This window comes from Dipteris shenzhenensis, chromosome 12, assembly GCF_047967505.1.
Source record: "Dipteris shenzhenensis isolate YYH24624 ecotype China chromosome 12, Dip_SZ_1.0, whole genome shotgun sequence".
Lineage (NCBI taxonomy): Eukaryota > Viridiplantae > Streptophyta > Polypodiopsida > Gleicheniales > Dipteridaceae > Dipteris > Dipteris shenzhenensis.
This window is the reverse complement of record NC_141607.1, coordinates 50,000,820-50,018,553: the sequence shown is the minus strand read 5'-3', so window position 1 is coordinate 50,018,553 and position 17,734 is coordinate 50,000,820. Positions and strand designations below refer to the sequence as shown.

Here is a 17,734-nt window from a genome sequence, read left to right as displayed (position 1 = left end):
GAATTACCCACCATGTCAACCATCTAGCAAGGCAAAGCACAGCCTTCATTAGGCATCCCCAACTAGACCACACAAAGTATCCTCTAGAAACCCCACCACATTAGGTGAATTTCCATGGAGTCCTTTGCCATAGTCTTTGACTGTATACCTCATATGAGAAACACCAAGAAAGTAATGCAAGAAATATAAGTTAAATAACACTACCATCTCATCCTCACCTCCTCTCCCTCTATATCATCCCCTTCCTTTTCCTCTCTCCCATATCTACCCCCCCATGCCATCCCTCATCTCCTCTCCCTTTCATCTGTTTGATCTCCTCTTCTCACCCTTTCTCCTTTTTTCCTAGTTCTCTCATGTTGTTCACACTTCTCCTATCTTCTTCACAAAATGGAAGGAATCAAAGAACACTCGTATCTTTTTCAGTACTCTTCCCTCTCTTCCCTAATTTATACTAAGGGAATTCTTTTTGCACACCTTAGACAGCACTCTATCAAGTAAACCTATGGAAACTATGGAGCATGTGCTTGGAAAAACTCAATTAGAAGTTGCACAAACAAATAAATAGGGAAAACAATGGTAGGCATACCAAGGAAGAGATCAAAAAGACCAAAGAGGAGGTGAAAATAGTGCAAAGGATTGTGAAGGAAAATTTTAAAAAGTGGAATGAAATTGAGAATAAGAAGAAAGAAATAAGCTAGCAAATGAGATTTCAAACTTATTATACGAGCTAGTTTCTACGACATATAGTAGTGCCACGAATGACACTCAGGCATCATGTATGTGAGCATGTATATGGATTACCTAGATTAGAGGGAGTGAGGCTAGGCCATGCATAGCTTTTGTTTTTGTAATTCTCACTTATTTTGGCCTAGTCACTATTTAATATAAGCCAACATTTCATTATATCACTATTGAGGAAAATTGTACAAAAGATAGCACTCCCGCCCTTTAATGTAAGTCAACATTTCTAGGATATGACGCCCTTGATTGTATGTCTTTAAATTCATTTTCTTCACAATAGCCTACACTTGGAATCAAGTGGCAAGGCATGTTTCGTGGATTATCTTTTGTTTGCCTTTTTTTTCAGTCCTATGTATCTGTCACATGTCTCGTATGTTTTTTCATGTGTTTGTTGAAGCATATGACAAGGTTGTGACGAGGATGGATATAGATTTGGGTATCACAATCCAATTTCTCCTTAATTAGATCATCTTTATGTGGTGCACTAGCATAATATGCTTATGTTTGGTGTTTTTCCTAATAAAGTTTTTAATTTGGAATCATGGGAATGGTACAAATCTTTCGTTCTAATTGGCAAAGACGTTTGGAACCAAAAAAACGTGGACATGTCATTTGACTTGCATAATGATCTCAATGTCATGATCAAGTCATGGATGACTTACACTCTAATCTTGGGTAATTCAAGTGAGAAGACTTGCAATGATACAGATCCATGGCCAATTTTGTTGTGAGTTATCGCATAAACATGTACTTGATGGCATTTTGTGTGCATGTAGATTGCAAACTACAAAATGAATGCCATGAGCATGCGACACACATGCATGCTCTTGGGTAATTCAAAGGAGAAGAATTATAGTTATATTGAACTCTATTGCGAGGTTGGTGCTTTTCATAGTAGGATTTTGGAATTTCTTTAAAGTATATGTGGGGTTTCATAGTTTATCTAAGTAGTGGCGTTTTGAAATTTATTTAAACTCCATGCTTGTTTTTTGTAGTGGGATTTTGAAAATTCTTTAAAGTGAACATTTGTTTTTTAAAGGTATGGTTCTATTGGGTTGTAGGGAGTAGGCACATCCAAGAATGCATGGCATTAACATTTGCATCTATGAATGAGGATGAGAAAGGGGATGACGATGCTAATTAAGAGATAATATAACAACATTGGCAAAAAATAAATGAGGTTAACTCCTCACCTTGAGATCAAGTCTCACAATGTAATATATACTTTCTTGCATTAGGGCAAGATTTTAGTACTTAATTCTTTCCAGTGCATTGTAATATAATGGGAAAGCGATCTAGATAGGGGGAGTGCCCTACCCCCTCTCCCCCCCCTCCTCACCCCGCTTCCTCCTTCCCCATCGTGCTTGCCTTCCCACCCCTCCCCTCATATGTTTTCACTATTAAGTAAATCCTTTTTTATTGCGGGGACCTCTTATATTTGACCTATGTAATGGCATTGTGATGTTAACATGGGTTTCCAAACTCCCACTTGAGCAAAAGTTTTTTCTATGGAAGGTTATGCTTGGGGTTCTCCCTTTTGGACATCTCTTAACTCGTCGCGTCATGTGTTGCTCTTGCCTCTTTTCAACGATACCAATATTTGTATCTTTAAAGGAGTGGATGAGTATCAATTTGATTATGGAAAAAGTTTCTATGGGTTTTGAAAAGTGCCATATAAAACAAATATCAATGAGCAAGCTTATGAATTGCAATACATTTTTTACATTATTCACTATCAAAACTTGCTCCACTCATACAAAAAGAACTTACTAATAAATGATGCATTAACACGATGCACATTCATGATTTGCCACCTAAGGGTGCACTTTGACAATGACTTTTCTTGGTCGAAAACATGGCATCCAATGATAAGAATGAGAACGTTGCAGTATGGCACGCCTTCATTGAATGCCGTGAGGCTTTGTTGATACCTTTCCCATGGCTTCAAGTGAGAAATAAACTAAAAAATGGATACCTAATAGGGAAATATGAGGAAAACACATGTTCCTAATACATTCAAACCTCATAGTTTTTCTTGGAAAGGGTTTAAAGGTAGAAAAGCCAAAACTTAATTCAAGTTTGGCTACCTTTTTGTTTATGAGGTTTATAAGTGCAAATTTGTAATGTACACAATGGGAAAAATGAGCTTGGTCCACAAGTATGCTTGTATATAATGCAAGACGTTGCAAAAGACTAGCAAAATAAAATATGTTACTTTAGATGGGCTTGCATGTAAATCATTACCCCAAACGTTTGCAAAAGGCTCACAAAACAAAATATGCTACTTTGGATGGGCTAATCAATGATAAAATAAACACAAGATTGTCAAATTTAAAAGCTGTGGGCCTAGTTTGTGCTGGCCTAGAATTTATGCATTAAGTTATAATCAATTCAAGTTGGGGACGAATTCCTTTATTCTTGAGGATAGAGCAAACAATGAAAGTGGGACCCCTTAGTGACTTGTAGATTCATAATGTGTATGTTGAGCAATGTGGCTTAAGGATTAAGAAACAAGGCAAAAATATGTCCCACGAGTGCCATTTGTAGCATTGAATGGTTGAGTTTGCCCAAATATCTTTTTAAAAGGAGTTCTCTTATGTATGTTTTTTCTTTTTTTCTAGTGATAGGGACAATGCGTTCCCATTTTTAGGTTAACGTATGCACATCATCAATACTCATGGGAGTGAGTGAACAGCATAGGGGCAGTTGTATTAACGTTGCAACCTATGCGTTAGTGTACTTGGAAGTACAATCTTGGAAATATTGTACTTGGAAGAATAATATTTTCAATTCCAAGTACAATATTTCCAATATATGATTTTTATATTTGTCATGAATGTCAAATTGTCTAAGGAGGTTCTTTAACAACCAAGTAAGGTACTTCACCCCTCGGAAGTGTCAAATGGCAAGATAAGATTGTCTAAACTATGGAAGGTAACATAGTGGTGTCCCATAGGCCTTGTATAAGACACTAATCAAGGATATTAACCCTACCTCATTATGCTGTGAATGTTGGTGGTAGCAAGGTGAGTGTCTTGACATGTTTCCTTAATCCATAATTCTTTTGCATTTTTTGCTAAGCTCGACCTGCGGGAGCTCCTCTATGGTGTCTACATGCAATTGTCTTATCTTCATGTAGTCTAATATTTGGACAAGAGGAGCTCTAAAACTCACCCTCTTAGACATTCTACACTATCTTTTGGAGACACTAGAAACACCCTCTAATCTTGTGAATCTCTTTTCTGTTTTGTGCTCCAAAATGCATCACATGAATGTTATGGGGACATACTCTTTTCTCGTTGTGTTCCAAAATGCATCACATGACGAGACTCGAAAGTCCATCTAATCTCACGGATGATAGTTTCAAGAAGATCCATGAAGGATACTAGCACCCCCATTGGCTCTTGGGTGCCCATTCCCCCTAATCTTGAGGGCACTTGAAGAGTTGCAACAAACCTCCATTTAATTATCCTCCAGAAAAAATAGCGAGATCTTCCCGTATTTACGCTTACAGACCTCCTATTCCCAGCTGACTGGCGGCCACTGGCGGGAACAGGGGAGCTCCGGAACGCCTCGGATTGTTATCGCTGTCACTCTCTCCGGCGCTGTTGGAAGGTACGTAGCTTCACAAACTTCACTTATAGCTTGTGGGTTCCTTGCGCTTCACGTATAGCGGTCATAGTGCATATAGTCTATATTAGGTGCAGTTCTCTATGAATACGAAAGGCCCTGGGCTCTGAAGCGGGCAATAGAGGCAGTGAAAGCATCTATAACTCAGTTCGTACTACAACGACGCTCATTCAATCGCAACATTCATTGGGGACGAGCTCAATGAATATCTCAATATGTTTGGGTTTGGGTTTTGGCGAAGAGGATGAATAGCAAGATGATCCGGATCAAATACCTTCTCTTCCTAATGACCCAACCAGCCCCTGCCAACAAATGATCCTTCCACTCAGACAATGATCAGGCAGCAATTCGAAACGGTGTGTGATGGGGCTGCAAAAGGGGCAGATGCAGCCGGTGCATGAGTGGGAGGAGATCTAGTGGGCGCATGATAAATGCACGAAAAGTCTAATGTTCTAAACGAAAGGGTGTGGATTGAAAACCGGAGACCACGGGTGCAGTGGGGTTTTCGTTTGGTGCTGCTTCAGCTTCGCAGCTTGCTTGACAAATGCGTTAACGACAGCCTGCGGCTTACACGATGTGGATTGAAGTGCACAGTGTGGGGGGTCAATATCTTAAGTTGATTGCAAGCTATGATTCTGTGCGGGTTGATGGTGGCGCTTCAGTTGCCGAGGGAATGATTGAAGATCTGTTGGTTTTAAGCGATAGGGTGCTTGGACATGTGCATTGCCATTGCTAGAGAACGCCACCCAAACTTCGCAGCTTGCTTTACAAAATCATGAACCACAGTCTGCGGCTTACACGACATGGATTGAAGTGCATAGGGTGTGGGGTGCAGTAGTCCAAATAAAAAGTAAAATATGGTTCTGTGCGTGTTGATGATTGCACTTCAGTTACCAAGGGAATGGATGAAATTCTGTGGGACTGATGAGCCTTATCTTCTGATGTTGTGGACTTACAGTAGAAAAGTTCAGTCCGAGGAAAGCCACCTAGTGGCCCGAGTCTCCTCTTGCTGGCACGGCCATTTCCTTCACTAATTGTGGCCTTCCAGGTAGCTCTGAGGTGCTGCGTACAGCCTTCTGTTGTTCCATGCATTCACGTAGCAGGCTTCATAGGGGTCCCCAACAGCGTATGGGTCTGTTATGTAGCTTCATTGCATAGCTGCCCTTATCCAATCCATTGCATCTATAAGAGAACACAGTCCCATGCTTGAATTGTTTGTCACACCATATGTAGCAGAGAAATCTCTGAGCATACAAATCAGGAACTCTCTCTCTCTCCACACACACACTTTTTTTGTGGGAGGAAATCTTTTATTGCTGTAAAATAATTACATTCATAGTTACTTCAAAAGTGGAGTAACTACTACTCAACTGAAAATCTCAGTATAAGCTGTATATACATCCTGATCAATCAAACGAGTCTGAACACAATCATAGAATGATTGCTGATTGCTGCAAAGATCGTTTGAAAAAAACAAAAGATGAAAACAGGGGATCACCAAAGACTCTATGACTTTTGTCCATCCATAGAGTCCACAGTGCCCAGTAGCATACCCATACAAAAAATAGATCAAAACCCTGTCTAGCTGGATGAAAACCAAACAACCAGAAGAACCTGCCAAAAGTAACAGTAGGAAATCTCGCTCGAAGCCTCTGTCGGATGAGAGCGCTGAAATGACAAGTGTGTGGACAGTGCCAGAAGATGTGAAGCACAGATTCAGCAGACATCTGTGGCAAACAGCTGGAGCAATATGTCTATGTGCGAGTAATTGGCCAGATGGAAAAATGCCAAGTAGGACTCGCCAAAGGAAAAGCTGTTGCTGAAGAGGGACTTTATAATGCCAAAGGAGACGCAGTCGCTTTCTCCACCACTTTAGTGGGCGATCCATATGCCAAACAGAATTTGCTATGTTAGAAACCCAAGGGGAAAATAATAACACTTTATACAGAGATGACACTGTGATATGTGAGAGCTTCAAAGGACGGGCTGAAGAGGAAGAAGAATGTAAAGTCCAATCCTCAAGCCTATTCAGAAGTTCCAAACGAGGTACCAGCAAGAACGGTTGAAGCATTGCTGAAATCTGATGCCATAAAGGACGATAATGAGCTCCCAAACCGTATTTGCTAGCTACCACAGAAGCCCTGAGGGATGCATTAATCTAGCTTGTAAAGGTATAGCCAAAGAGTGCCATCATCCTGAAGTACATCCGCCACAGAAGAAATGCCTTTGAAAGAGAGAAAATAAGAACGTCTGGGTTCTTGTATGGCCAAAGAAGGGTGGGATACTTTAGACCAATAAATATTCTCAGCCCTCAAAGAATTGCCCGACAAAGAATCCCTGCCATTCCATTCCAAGTGGGATAAAATATGTTTCCAATCAAGAAGCATACGAGAGACAAAAGGGCAGCCTCTGATCTTGCCTTGGATAGAGCCAATTAGGAAATCCCACTGGGTAGGCTGCCAATGCCCAAAAGCAGAAGTATCAATATGTAATAAAAGAGAGCGGATCATGAAAGCCCAAGGCTGATCTCCTTTCATAAACTGCAACATCATTTTCCCTCTGTGAGCAAGTAGATGCATTTGAATATTGAGAATGTCCAGACCCCCGTGCATCTTTGGAGAGCAGAGACGATGCATAGAGAGTAATCTGAGACTTTTCTTGCCATTTTTTGAACACCAGAAAGTTTCCATGATAGCAGACATAAAGGAAACCAGATCTGCCTTAGTGAACATGATGAGAGGCAGATAAAATTGTATGTATGCTATCAAAATGGATTGTGTTATTCACAAACGAACATGTAATGGCCAAGTTGCAAGCTTCCAATATTCAAGTTTTGCCCTCAACTTTGCGAGCACCCAATCAGTTTGTTGAGAACGGGTGAGTGCCCAACCTAGAGGATAGCCAAGATGCCGAATCAATTGAGAAGTCGGAACAATTTCCCTAGGCCATTCATGAGCATGCAACGGCAACAATTTTGATTTTTGAAAATTGACCTGAAGACCAGCAGCCAATCCATATGTAGAAAGAGCCTGCATAATCATGGACAGATCACTCCGAGTATTTTTTGGGGTAAAGAAAGAATCATCAGCATATGCTTGAGCGATCATGCTACGGTTGCTAGGAATCTCCAAGCCGTGTAACTGGCCAGTGTCCAAAAGGTGGTCCAGATATTGAAGCATTGGATGAGTGGCTATGGCAAAAAGTAAAGCACTTAGGGGACATCCTTGCCGAACAGAACAACCAAGAGTCCAGGTTGTAGAAATATCCCCTGAAAGTATGCATGCAGCTTTGCTATCTTGATATAACCAAGTGATAACTTGCTGCATTTTTGTGCCAAATCCCAATGCCTGCATAGTCGATGAAATAAAATCCCACTTAACAGTATCAAAAGCTTTGGCAATATCAACTTGCAATAGCAAAACATCCTGCTGCATGTATTTGGCATATTCAATTCCAACATAGGCATTAGCAATGTTATCTGTGATATGCCTACGCGGAACAAAACCATATTGCGCAGGATGCAACCCATCATGTAAAAACCCCTTTAGCCGATCGAGAATCATTTTGGTAGTAACTTTGTAAATGACTGGCATAAGGGTGATAGGTCTCCAGTCAGCCAAAGATTCACAAATTTGCTTTTTTGGAAGGAGTTTAACAAGACCTCTCTTCCATGTGTCTGGCATTTTCTGATTTTGCCAAGCAGCGTTCACCATATGCAGCAATGTATGCTTCAAAAGAGGCCAATATTCTAGAAAAAACTCAACTGTAAGACCATCCCATCCTGGAGATTTCCATCTACCACAGGATTTGATTGCATCTGACAATTCCCTCTTAGTAAAAGGTTCCTCCAATTCCAAAGCTTGAGTAGTGGAAATAATAGGAGAAACATGCTGTAACAGTAAATTTCTTGCAGACAGAACCTGCTGCGAGGGAGGAACTGCAGAACCAAACTGCTGAGAGAAATGATGCACACAAACAGAAGCAAGCTGTGACCGTGAGGTAGTCCATGAACCATTAGGTAGAAGCACCCTGCAAATTTCTGTTTTTAATCTCTTCTGATGCAAGCTTTTGAAAAATTGTTTGGTAGAGCAGCCTTTATCTGTAAAGGCTCTTTGTCTTGCTCTAGTCTCCCATTTAACCAGTTTCCTGTGATCATTGAGTTGAAGACAATGTCTAGCTTGGCATAGTGTTGTTTGCTCATGCAGGGACAACGAACGAAGATGACTGAGTTCGGTGAGGTCCTGACAAGTGAATTTGGCATGAGCAATAGTTTCCCTCAGAGTCTTCATGTAAGACTTGCCATAACCTCTAATCACAACTTGCATTTTGGAAACAAAAGAATCCCATGCATTATCAATATCAATATGTCTGTGAGAAGACAGAGAATGAGATGCTTCAGTAACCATGGCCTTGAAAGCAGCATGCTGCAAATAGCTATTGTTCACTATTAGATGTCGCCTTTGTGGCAATCTATTATCTGGCATATCATAAAAGGATAACCTCAACCATAGAGGTGCATGATCTGAATGCACAAAGGCATAGTCAATCCACATTTTGCATGTAACATCACCATTTTGTTGCAGAGCTACACTATACCATCAATCCAGATGTGCCTGATAAGAAGAAAGGGCATTATGTTGGAAGGTGTATGCGGGTGACAAAGGCTGCAATTCCTTCCAAAGATCAACCAAATCAAGATGCATCAGTAATTGAGACCATGCATGCCTTTCAGGGGTTAACATATGAGTATGTCCGGAGGTATTGTCACCCTGTTGCGGAGCATTATTGAAATCCCCACATATAAAGGCATGATATCTCCATGGATATTGTTGCATGGCATCCGAAATTGCAGTTCTTTCTCGAGAGGATTGAGGTGCATAGACAGAAGCAAATTCAAACACCTCTCCTTGAATGATGCATTGAAGAATAAGCCATCTTCCTTGATTGTCATTTAAAGCAATAACTGGCTGAAGCTCATGCTTGATCAGAAAGACTACCCCTGAGAAAGAGTGCTTCCTAGCATAGAAAATATCATAGCCACAGTAGTGACCTGTCTTTCCTACATAGACATGTTGGTTGTGTTCTTGTAATGCCACTATGTTAGGCTGAAATCGATTGATATACAGCCACACAGATTTCCATTTCCTATTGTCACACATCCCTTGGACATTAAGTGTAAAACATTTGATATGAGCAGTCATATTTACAGATATTTATAGTAAAATAACAGCTATGTACAACATAAAATTTTCATGATGTCAGCCCTACATTTCGATCTCAGGGTCAAGGCATCTTCCCTGAGAAGAAATATCCACCTGAGGGGTAGACAGCAAAGCAGCAACTTCTTCTTCAGGGAAGAGTGTTCTGCTAGCTGTCACTGCAGCCCGTGTGATCCCAATTCTTGTATTGACCTCTGGGGAGTTTCCACTAGAAGACACACCATTCCAAGTGCAAGGGGGTGGAAGTCTTCGAGCAGAAATAACTTTTCTTGGACTTTGCCATCCATCAATTGGAGGTTTCGGTCCTTTTGTTGAGGGTTGAATAGCAGGAGGTGAATGTGAAGAAACATTTCCATTTGAAACCACTGGAGCTTTGCCTTTATTCTGAGTTCCAAAAAACTGTCTACTACCTTTGTTTTTATTTCCAATAGAGGTAGGAGCATCCTTAGTAGGCATTTGAACAGGCAAAGTAGCAGGAGGCTTTTATGCTGATTCATTGGACACTGTGAAGCCATGTGTCCAAATTTTTTGCAGTCAAAGCAAGCCCCTGCAAATAATTCCCATTTCAATTTAAAAAAAGCACTTCCCATGTCGACATTGTTCACCGTGACTGAATAAGAGTCTGGCGTGGGATTATCAGTATCCCAGAGAATTCAAAATCGATTTGAGTTGCCATTAGGCCGTGGTGGGCAAACCACTTTGCCTAAAGTCGCTGCAATTTTAGGCAAGAGTGAAGCCATGCATTGCGGGAAGTCTACAACTTCAACCCAGACCGGACATCGGTGTCGGATCAAAGCCTGAAAATCCCTTGTGGGAGACCATGGCAATATGTGCACCATTTGCTGCCCAAAAAAGAGGGGCGAATGTTCCAAAAGCATTCGCCTATGAATCTCATCTACCATAATGACCTCAAAAAAACCCCTGGCTGCATAGTGTACCTTGCGAACAAATGAGCCAGCTAGTGTGCGGGTCAACCAGTTGCCTACCTGTGCAGCAGGTGGCATCCGACCTGGGAAAAATAAAATGACTGCATTTTTGGCATATTCTCTAACTGGCTCCACAATTTCATCCACTTCAACCATGAGGCCAACCGATGGAACCGAGTCTTTCCACTCTTTCCAGCAGCAACCTGTATCAGGCGAAACAGTCCGTACAGGCCGTACACCTTTATGGAATCTGTACGGGGCTGTGGCTTCTTGCTCTCCTCTCCTCCTTGCTTTCCTCGGCCCTTGCCTCTTCTCCTTGCTCTCCTCAGCCCTTGCCCTCTCCTCTCCTCCTTGTTGTCCTCTCGGGCCTTGTTGTATGACATATGTATTAATAATAAATATATATATTAAATATATTTTACTAACCTTAAAAACCGAAACTCTGTTTCCACTGTTTCTTCTGGTGACCGAAACTCCGAAACACCGTTTCCCACCCGTTTTCGTTTCCCCGTTTCCGAAACTCGTGGGAATTATAGCGGAGCTGACGCAGTCCAGGCATTGTGATGTAGATCTGAAGGCACATCGAAGGGCTGATCAGTGACTGAAGAGCCTGGTACAATTCGATTTGAGGCAGAGGTCATAGGAGGCTGTTCGGAGCAGCCTGCCCAAGGTGTGGACAGCATAGGGGTTGGCATCTTGTTGGAGACAGCAGCAAGGCTGCCTCCCTCTCTCCCATACCACCATCCAGCCTTCCCTCTCTTCTTCTCCGCCCTTTAAGGATCAGCAGAGGTGTGTGAAGTTGGAGTGGCTCCATTGGACCCTTATGCATGAACAAGGAGGACAAACTCGATTGCACCAATTACGCCCATCGGAAGTTGAATCTCAAGGTCTTGTTTATTCACAAGGGCATATGGGACATTGTTCAGGGATACCAAGAGCTCTATCATTGGGATGCTGCCCGAGAGGATGCTTTCTTGAAGGAGCTACATGATTGGGAGGACTGAGACTCCAAGGCACATTCGGTGTTGATACACCCTGTTACCAAGGAGGTCTCTCCAGCAGTACAAATGTTAACCAGTGCTTTCAAAGTATGGTCTAAATTGGAGGATCTCTATGCCAAGGATCCTGCTATGCGAGCTGTCACTTTGCAAGGTCAGCTATACAGTCTCAAGTTCCCCGCAGGGAGTACCATGCAGCCGTTCTTGATGAAGGCCAAGGCCATCCATGACCAACTTTTGGCAATGGGTGTTGCCTTATCTTCTTTTCAGCAGGCTGCCTTTATTCTCACGAAGCTTCCCCTTGAGTACGACATGGTTTCTTGAGCTTTGTGTGTTAGAAATTACCCAACAGAGGGTACGCACAGTGGAAGACTGATAGAATTGCCCAGGAGCTCACACAGTGTGGTGTGGGGTGTGGAATCACAAACTTCTTAACTTATGTGCATAGATGTGCAAGCTAGTAAATAGACAATGCTCAGAGACAAATATAGAAGCAACACTTTATATTTCCGTCCGTCCAGAAAGTAGGACAGGATAATACCAAAAGGTTCTTCAACTACAAGCCTGGCACTTCTAGATCTTTGAGCCCGCGTGCTCCACCTCGAGCATATGTAGACTCTCTGTCTAGATCCCTTCCACCTTGCTGTCCGAAAGCCAGCCTAGGTGGGCAGCACCTTGAGCTCAGTCTGCAGCCCTATGTCAGCCTCCTTCTCCTCCTGTGTGTAGGTCCAAGGGTGGGCTAGGTGCTGCTGCGTCTGCTCCCCAACTGCTTCTGCAAGTGATGTTGAATGAGGGCTGGAGGCCCTCCTTTTATAGGGCACAAGGCCTGCCCCAAAAACCGACCAGCAGCCTGAATCTGGCCGACCCAATCAGGCCGACCAGGCTGCTATAAAACTGCCCTAAAAGGGCTCACTTAACCAGGGCCCCTGGCCCACAAAACTAGGGCTTTGGCCCTCACTTCAAGGGCTGATGCCCTCTTATATATGCAGGGTCCAGCCCCCTTTTGCCCTGCCATTTCTAGGCATGTTAGGCTGGCTGGAACCAGCCCTACCAGCCCTACACCTGGCCGACCAACCTGCTGGTAACCCCTGCCATGTTGCGCTTCTGCCAGCCCCTTCTTCAGCGCTGTACAGCTCCGTACATCCTGCTGAGTCATCGCTCCTTTCATGGGGATCTGTTGCAGGCCGTACGCTTGCCATGAAGCTTTGTCTTGCCAGGTCAGATCCAGGTCTACATGCCCCCGCCATCTTTCCTGCACAAGGTCTTCTTTGTGCTGCCCATGTAGCAGCCTAATCATTCCTTGGTCTACCTCCCCCATGCTCTCCTCATTTGGGGGCTCGCAAATGGGGAGGTGACCATTCCAACATCGTGGTCCCAAGTTACTACATCTTAGTTGAATTTTGATGACCTCTGCTCCCTTCCCTTGTAGGAGGAATCTGCTGTAGGTAACTCTGCACGGTGATCAGGCACTTTCGATAGTGCAAAAGAAAGGACCGAGCCAGTGCTATGCTCGCGGGAAGAGAGGGCACCTTGCCAAAGATTACCGGTTGAAGGACAAGGGCACATCAAAAGACAAGGATGAGACTGATGACAAGTCTGATGATCCTAGGGCAGCAATACTCAGATTGTTCCAGCTTTCTAGCACTTAGGTATGGGTCCGTACACGTGCCAAAGCCAAAGAGGGCTTCCGGGAGGGAGCGGGCTGGCTAGAGCCCCACAAACTGGTATCTAGCAGGCAAGGAAGGCTCAGGTCACACAGCTATAAACGAGATGTGTTCACCAGTTGGCTAGATTTGGGGCAGGGTTCCCTTGGCATGGGGCCAGATTTGAGCAACAAAACAAGCGTCCAGGTTTAGTAAACTTGGGTCGGTCACCCTCGTTGGGTCACCCAAGTCGGCTGACCCGAGTCGGGTCAACCGACTTGACCTAGGTCAGATGACTAACCTTGGGTCGGCTGTCACAGCCCCTTGGGTTAGCTATTTTACTGCCCTATATATAATGCCCTTCTCCCCTATTGATCGCAAGGATACGGATAAAGCCGCCAAGAAAGACGACAACAAAGCCAAGAAACAAACACAATTGAAACTCGAAGATGTGAACACACGCTACAACCGTAGTAGACTCAGAGTGGACAGCAAAGCAAAGGCGGGACCCACCTCTGCCTCAGCTTCAGCCACAGCTTCAGTTTCAGCTCTAGTCTCAGCCTCGGTCTCAGCTACATCCTCATCCTCAGCCTCAGCGCCAGCTTCAACGTCAGCTCTAGTTCCAGTTTCAGCTACACTTACGCCCACAGCCTCTACAGTTACAACTACTGGCTTTGATATACCCCTACCCATGACATCTATTGCTCCACCCTCCCCTAGGATAGAGGGGTTTCCATTGACACCATCTCTTCCATCTCTCCCTTCTTCTCCCACTACAGTTCTCTCTCCGATTGTGACACCTACTTTGGAGGGGTCATACATTGTTATGCACTACTCAACCTTTTTCTCCCCTTTGCCTCTCAGTCAGCCCACACTCCCACACCCTGCTGGGATCGCCTCCTCCAGGCCACTATCCTCTCCATACCACACCCATCTCACCCAGCCATCACCCAGCCTCCAGTCCCATCCTCACACTTTCAGACCACAGTTCTTTTAGTTTCCATTGGAGCACGGACGAGCTGACCCATTAGAGGCTTGGGAGTACTTGCTGATGGAGGTCTAGAGCATTCGAGAGCGCGAGAGCGAGCTGTCACGCTTCGCACAGGAGCAAACATGCTTCACCCAGGAGCAGGCACGTCTCATACATGAGCAATCTCAGGCTATCCGAGACCAGGCTAATCTTATTCAGGGGCTCAGACAGGAGATCTCATAGCTCCGACAGGAGGTCATTGCTATACGTACAGTCCCAGGGAGCACCCCAGTTATGGAGGCACAGATTGCGAGCATGCAATCTGCCATCGAGGAGACGTCCAAATGGGTTGACGTAGCCAAACGGGAATCTGCAAGGGTAACCGTTTCGGCTACCCTCGTAGCAGCAGCAGAGAGCCAACAAGGCTCTCAACATCAGAGTACGTGGGATTCCTTGACTGAGGCTACACCAATGGTAGATGCGCAGGCCTTTGTGACCACTATCCTAGGGGTGATTGAGCATAGGATTGAGAGAGCATGGCGGGTTGGGAGGGACCCCAATCGAGAGCAGCCCCTTATCATACGGTTCCATGATGCCCAGGCCCGACTTTCGGCTTTAGGTCAGCCTTACGAGACTAGCCAACGATCTCCATGGATGAGGACCTCACTCCACTACAGGTTGAGGAGAGGCGTCTTCTGTTGCAAAAGCGGGATTAGGCCCGCAAGGAGGGAAAGTGGGCAGTAGTACGAGATGGACGACTCCTTACAGGCCCCCGTCAGAGACCCACCTCTCCTCCCGCATAGGGAGGCGGGGTCTATGAGACCCAGACATCCAAGATCCTATCCTGTATCTGGAGCGCAATGGCGGGGCAGAAAGAGGGGCAGATCTGCAGCAGGGGAGAGAAGAGGCAGATCTGAGCGGGGGGGGCAGATTTGAGAAGAGAGAAGAGGGAGAAGACGGATCAATCTAGCTCTGATAGGGAAGCAAGAACTAGAACTAGAAACTAGAAATGAAATGACAAGACTGAAAGACTAGAAATACCTTGAGAAGAGTGTAGACAAGACACAAGCTAGACTGATAAATTACAATGATGTGACCCATTGAATATATGGGCCAAAGTACAAGACATAAAGCAAGAGTGCTTATGGGATAATTGTAGAAGTGCCACATGGCACACACTCAAGACATAAAGACTACACTTAGACTTAGACTTAGACAAATGTAGATAGTACACTTAGTGTGCACTTATCTCCAACAGGAGACGTACCAAGACGGCACCATGAGGGGGGCGACAACGCTCTATTGCTGACCTCATGCCTCCACTTCCACAGCATCATCCATCCTGATGTCCTGCTGCTGTTGATGATGACGGTTATGATGATATCGACGATGATGCTGAGATTGATTGATATATACAGTCGAGATATGACTATGTTGTACTTAGGATTTAGTACTGCCATTTTGCATTTTTTGCATTCTGCATTGGTGTGGATGCTCGTTTAGTAGCTCCACTACCAGAGCTCATTGTATCAGGTTTTTCACAGTCTCATAGACCCATCGGTCTTATACCGGTGCACATTGCCTCATCTCTAATTTGTTTTCTCTCTCTTTTTTGCTGTCTCTTGTTTCATGCTCCGCATGTGCACCGTTTGACAGGGAGGTATCCCCAACTCCACCCCGCGGATGGATTCCCATTGTGAGCCATAGATCAAGTAGAGGCTGATTGCTCTCACTAGAAAGCAAGAGGAAAACACCAAGGTCAAGTACGGCAATACCTGCCCAAGAGCTCTTGGAGCTGTAATCACTTGCAAGGAACAGAGATTGCAGCCTAAAGGTGGGCTGAGTTTGAGCAGACACAATCATGAAGGGGCTGCAAACATATCGTATCTGGCTAGTGCAAATTCTAACAGCTATCCCGGATGATGGGTCCAATCGGTCTTTTAGAAATACGAGCATCTCTGATTCGTTTTTTTTCTCTTTGTTGCTGTCTTGTGTTTCATGCTCCGCATGTGCAACGTTTGACAGGGAGGTATCCCCACCTCCACCCCGTAGATGGATTCTCAAGCAGAGGCTGCTTGCTGTCATTAGAAAGCAAGAGGAAAACACCAAGTTCAGCTAGGGCAATACCTGCCCAAGAGCTCTTGGAGCTGTAATCACTTGCAAGAAACAGAGATTGCAGCCTAAACGTTGGCTGAGTATGAGCAGACACAATCATGAAGGGGCTGCAAGCATATGGTATCTGGCAGTGCAAATTCTAACAGTTATCCCAGGTGATTGGTCCAATCGGTCTTTTAGAAATACGAGCATTTTTCTCCGGGAGCATGGTGGGTGAGTTGAAACTTGGCTTTGATATCAAGGTGAAGGCGTCCAGCCCATAACTATCTTGAGTATTTAGCGGACACCTTAACAACATTGGGTCATAGGCGCTGGACTCACCTCCCGACCATAAGTCATAGTACCTTGGACCACCATGAATTGAAGATTACTATCATAGTCCTTTGTTAGTGAGCATCCTATACCACCACTAGGACACACTTGGAAGACTGCTGTCCTTGACATAGACTAGTTCTCTTGGCCTCACAAGGAGATCCAGATGGGCTTGTTAATATAGCCCTCGCCCATTTGGCTATAATTAGCCTGGACCTAAATTAAATTACGACCTTCATATACTAAATGTGCCTTTGCTGCGTAGTTTAAGCATCGTAACCAATGTTCACCAGCCCTAGGAATTTCCTTACCTAGGTTAGATATAGGGAAATCATAGATAACATCAGGGATAATAATTTACAATGTGCCACGGACCTTCTTGTATGAAGGCTTCCATGTCATCTTCTAGTGCATTGAAATTAGGATTCTTTGCATTTCCCTGCAGGCACCATGTTTAGCTCATGGAAATCCAATCAGCCTGCATCTTTTGCAACATCTGAAACCATCTTCATTTACGCATGGGGAATTTCCAATTTAGCTGCAATGTATTGTTGGCTGCTTGCGTACAGCTTCATTGCAGGAAGGTCCAAAAACCCATGCCTCAGAAACCTGCAAAAATAATATTCTTAGTGAAGTTACACTTGAGGGAATGGGTCAATACCAGTCAATGTTACTTGATAGACCTCCCTTTGTTCCTGACATCCAAACCAGGTTTTGATGTGCATATTGAAGTGCACCAGCAGTCCATTGCTCCCCTGCTTGCTTCTCCCGGCTGCTGCCCCCTGTGCCCCCTCCCCCCCCGGCTCTCAGCTCCTCGCCTCCTTGCCTTCCTTTGCTCCTGCTTGCCTTTCTTCCTTTGCCCTCTGACCAGCCTCTTCTGCCTCTCTAGCCAGACCATTTTCCGCAGCACCTGCTCGTCTTCAAGGCCGCCCCTCGGGGGTTGTGTTCACATGGTTTGCTGCATGAGCCTGCACTGGTGAAGCTGCCCGCACGCTGTGTGTTGGCGCGTTTGGCTCCATTGCTAGGCACCTCTTGCCTAGCTCCCGGGCTGCTTTACGAACAGCTGTGGCCTTAGTTGGAGCTCGCCAGCCTGGCTGGCTGGCTCATGAATCTTGGGTGCAGCCCAAGCTTGGAGATGCTTGCTGCGTGGGTGCCTCAGCCTGCAGGTCGTTTGTGGAGC

The 17,734-nt window shown here is 44.7% G+C and overlaps 1 protein-coding gene across 1 annotated transcript in view; it reads left to right on the top strand.

The window, feature by feature from the left end:
• Nucleotides 1–4,135: 4,135 nt before the first annotated feature.
• The window catches only part of LOC147896341 (choline/ethanolaminephosphotransferase 1-like), a 156,470-nt gene continuing 142,871 nt past the window's right edge, over nt 4,136–17,734 (top strand). The window contains exon 1 of the mRNA XM_087382292.1: nt 4,136–4,356. The gene's annotated coding sequence lies outside the window, so the exon portion shown is untranslated. The remainder of the gene's footprint in view (nt 4,357–17,734) is intronic.